At 42.5% G+C, this 4,637-nt stretch overlaps 1 pseudogene across 1 annotated transcript; it reads right to left on the bottom strand.

The window, feature by feature from the left end:
* Positions 1 to 2,216: 2,216 nt before the first annotated feature.
* LOC308275916 (actin, cytoplasmic 1-like) lies at positions 2,217 to 3,344 on the bottom strand (annotated as a pseudogene). The gene has a single exon. The product of its transcript is annotated as an actin, cytoplasmic 1-like (transcript).
* Positions 3,345 to 4,637: the final 1,293 nt, after the last annotated feature.

Raw genomic sequence — 4,637 nt, 5'->3', positions numbered from 1 at the left:
TCTTTTTCTTTCTGTACTCTCTTTCTTCTCTACCTCCTCTTCCTCTTCTTCCTCCTTCATCATCATCATCATCATCATCATCATCTTCTTATAATAATAATAATAATAATAATAATAATAATAATATCATCATCATCATTATATGAGAGAAATGTATCAGGTTTATTATGTCTTGTTTTGATGATAGAAAAATAAAGTATAAAAATATAACTAATTTGCCCTAATAAAGAGTAAAAACAGTTTAAAAAGGAATGATTTAAATTCAAATCTCATGACATTTTGAGAAGTATTCTTTTAACATTACAGCATATAATCTGGCTAACTGAGTAGAAATTCAATGTATTCACCAAATGTAGAAACATTTCATATAATTTGTGAATCTATACATAGAAAAAACTGTGTCCTATGCTGGTGGTATCTATAGGTTTATTTGGCTGAACTCTGTTCAATCCTAGGTTACTTTCTCAGAAAGTTAAGAATTATAAATTTGCTCTTATATGTGGAAACTAGAGAGAAAATAGGAAACAAAAGGGACTTCAGATAAATGATGAGAAAGATCAGTAGAATTGTAGAAGAGGGGAAGTGGAGGGAGATAGGGAAAGAAAAAATGGGAAATATTGATGGAAACAACTCAAATAATTCTATGCCCACATATAAAAGCATAACTGCCAATCTCACTAACATGTATGGGAGGCTCAGCAAGTGGGGTGGGGTTAGAGGGAGACACATGAAAGGCGCTCTGGATGTATGTTTTTATCACTTTGAATCTCACTATGATATATAATTGCAATGTACCAATAAAAGAGTAAAAAAGAAAACAAAGAAAAAATGGATATGCAAGTTAGAAAGTTTGTAGGCTTTCTTTGCTGTATTCATAGGGTCTTATTCAAAGTAAGTCAAATAATTTTGCCTTCCTGAATCCTATATGCACTGATTTTCTGTCAACTGCACTAAATCAAATTTTGTAGAGGAATCTGGAGGGACTCTGCATGAAATAGAGACCTCTCTTGGCTCTAGTGTGAGTCTTTTCTGAGATGGGGAGCTAGCTCTGCATGGGGATACTAGTGACCTTCAACCCTAATGAATTTCATAATGTGGCACCTCTTCACCAACAGCTTCCCCAAACACCTTAGGCAGTTCATTCTAGGCATATCAGTGCTGCAGACCACTTGAGCATATGCCTCCTGTGGACAGCTTCCTGGTAAATTCCATCAATCTAACACTTAGCCTACTACTACCAAATGGACCAAGGATGTGCTCCCTAATTGAAGTCTGGATCACAGATATAAGAAGAAAGTGTCTGTTCCTAGATTTCTTCATTAAGCACTTTGCCTCAGCCCTAAAAAGTAGAAGTTGCTCCCAAAGGTACTATTCCTATATCATTATAGTTATCTTTTCTTTTTTAATGTTTAAGGTGTGAACTTTATTGAACTGGTCTCAAGTCAGTGTAACAGGTAAGCCCTGGCTGCCTCCACACCTCAGCCTACTCCCAGGGAGAACAAAATCCTTCATACATCTCAAGTTGGGGGACAAAAAGTTGGGGGGCCTTGATGGCTGACCATTCAATATAAAACAAAATAAAAAAGTATTAAGGCGAAGATTAAAGAAATTTGCATTACATAATTTACACAAAAGCAATGCTGTCACCTCCCCTGTGTGGACTCAGGCGAGGACTGGACCATCCTCCTTGAAGCGGAGTGGGGCGGCTTTTGGGAGGGCGAGGGACTTCCTGTAACAATGCATCTCACTATTATTTGGAATGACTATTAAAAAAAAAGAACAATGTACAATCAAAGTCCTGGGCCACATTGTTGAACTTTGGGGATGCTCGCTCCAACCGACTGCTGTCACCTTCACCGTTCCAGTTTTTAAATCGCCAAAATAGCCGGGCGTGGTGGCGCACGCTTGTAATCCCCGCGCTTGGGAGGCAGAGACAGGAGGATCGCGCAGGTTCGAAGCTAGCCCCGCGCGCTGGCTTAGGAGACCCTGTTTCCAAATAAAAATGCAAAAATAGGTCTGGGAGTGTAGCCCGGAGGTAGAAGGGCTTCCAGGAACCCCAGTACCACAAAAAAAAAAAAAAAAAAAATCGCCAAAATAAAAAAAAAAAAAAACAAAACAAAAAAGGAAACAAATAAAGCCATGCCAATCTGATCTCTTTTTTTCTGCACATTAGGCTTTGTCAAGAAAGGGTGTAACACAGCTAAGTAACAGTCCGCCTAGAAGCATGTGCGGTGCACGATGGAGGGGCTGGATTCGTCACACTCCTGCTTGCTGATCCACATCTGCTGGAAGGTGGACAGCGAGGCCAGGATGGAGCCGCCGATCCACACGGAGTACTTGCGCTCAGGGTAAGCAACGATCTTGATCTCCATCGTGCCAGGGGCCAGGGCTGGGATCTCCGTCTGCATCCGGTCGGCGATACCTGGGTACATGGTGGTACCACCAGACAGCACTGTGTTGGCATAGAGGTCCTTGCGGATGTCAACATCACTCTTCATGATGGAATTGAAGGTAGTCTCATGGATGCCACAGGATTCCATGCCCAGGAAAGAAGGCCGAAAGAGCGCCTTGGGGCAGCGGAATCGCTCATTGCCAAGGGTGAGCACCTGGCTGTCAGGCAGCTCTAGCTCTTCTCCAGGGAGGAGTTGGAGGCTGCGGTGGCCATCTCCTGCTCCAAGTCCAGGGCAACATAGCACAGCTTCTCCTTGATGTCACATACAATTTCCCTCTCAGCTGTGGTGGTGAAGCTGTAGCCCCGCTCAGTCAGAATCTTCATGAGGTAGTCTGTCAGGTCCCGGCCAGCCAGGTCCAGACGCAGGATGGCATGGGGAAGGGCGTACCCCTCGTAGATGGGCCCGGTGTGGGTGACGCCGTCACCGGAGTCCATCACAATGCTAGTGGTACGGCCAGAGGCGTACAGGGACAGCACAGCCTGGATGGCCATATACATGGCTGGAGTGTTAAAGGTCTCGAACATGATCTGGGTCATCTTTCCACGGTTGGCCTTGGGGTTCAGGGGAGCCTCAGTCAGCAGCACCGGGTGCTCCTCAGGGGCCACACTCAGCTCGTTGTAGAAGGTGTGATGCCAGATCTTCTCCATGTCGTCCCAGTTGGTGACAATGCCGTGCTCGATGGGGTACTTGTGTGTCGGGATGCCTCTCTTGCTCTGAGCCTCGTCACCAACATAGGAGTCCTTCTGGCCCATGCCCACCATCACGCCCTGGTGCCGTGGACACCCCACGATGGACGGGAAGACGGCCCTGGGGGGCATAGTCACCGGCGAAGTCGGCCTTGCACATGCCGGAGCGGTTGTCAACGATGAGCGCAGTGATATCGTCATCCATGTGAGCTGGGTGGCGGGTGTGGACCAGCGGCGGCGGAGCGTCGAGGGGACTGTGCTCGCGGGGTGGACGCAATCTTGGCCTATAGTTATCTTTATAATTTTGTATGTGATTCTTTCTTATAATTAATAATTTTATAGTAAAATTCTGTACAATTTTCAATGTAGCTTTTATCTCCAGATAGGAATCTAATATGCAGATAAAATAATGCTCTGAAGAAAATTTGCAGCATTCAGTGAAAAATTAGTAAAGAAAAAAACGTAGCTAGGTGTGGTGGAACATGTCTGTAATCCTAGTGCTTTGGAGGCTGAGAAAGGAGAATTGCGGATCTGAGTCAGCCTTAGCAACTTAGTGAGACTTTTATCAACATAATGAGTCCATGTTTCAAATTTTTAAAAAAGCTGGGAAATGAAGGTCTGAAGTCCCTGGATTCAATTCATAGTAAATAAATAAATAAATAAATAAATAAATAAATAAATAAATAAAATAAAATATAAGAAGAAAAGGAAAAGCTCAAAATCAAGGTTCTAAGTATCTATCTCAAGTAACCTTGAGTAATAAAATGATACTTTAATATGCTTTTACTGGTGCATTGTAATTAGACATCACAATGAAGTTCAAAGCGATAGAAACATACATCACACAGCACTTGGGGTGTTTCCCTCGGGTTCCTACTCTGCTCCTTCCCCCTCCCTGAACATGTGACTGAGATTAGTATTCCTTTTTTTCTTGATTTTTTTGGTGATATAGGGATTGGGCTCATTAGCATTCTACCTCTAAACTACATCCCCAGCCCTATTTTTATTTTTTATTTTGAAACAGGGTCTCACTAAGTTTTGCGAGTCTTCACAAGATTACTGAGTAAGACAGTGAACCTGTGATCCTACTGTCTCAGCCTCCTAGGTACTGGGATTATAGGCACACACTGCCACTCCCAGCTCTTGGTATTGGTTTTGACATCCACATTTATTAAAGGTTTTGAATTTTAAAATAATTTAATATAATTAACATGTTAGAAAAATATACAACACAAGCAATAGGTTTATAGAAACCATTCAATAATACCAAAAAAAAACAATCTATGACAAAATAGCCTTAGCATAGTAAGAATACAGAAGACTCATCCAGGCATGATGCATGGTGGCATCCACCTGAATCCCAGCACTTGGGAGGCTGAAACAGATCACAGTTTCAAGATAAGTCTCAACAATGTAGTGAGATTGTGAGCAACCTAGAAAAATCCTGTTCCAAAACAAAGAAAAATATATAAATAAAAAATTTTAAAAGGCAAGGGTA

The sequence above is a fragment of the Muscardinus avellanarius genome, assembly GCF_963383645.1.
Source record: "Muscardinus avellanarius genome assembly, chromosome: 17".
In the NCBI taxonomy this organism is placed as follows: domain Eukaryota; kingdom Metazoa; phylum Chordata; class Mammalia; order Rodentia; family Gliridae; genus Muscardinus; species Muscardinus avellanarius.
The sequence above is the reverse complement of the archived record's forward strand: the minus strand, read 5'-3'. Positions and strand labels throughout refer to the sequence as shown.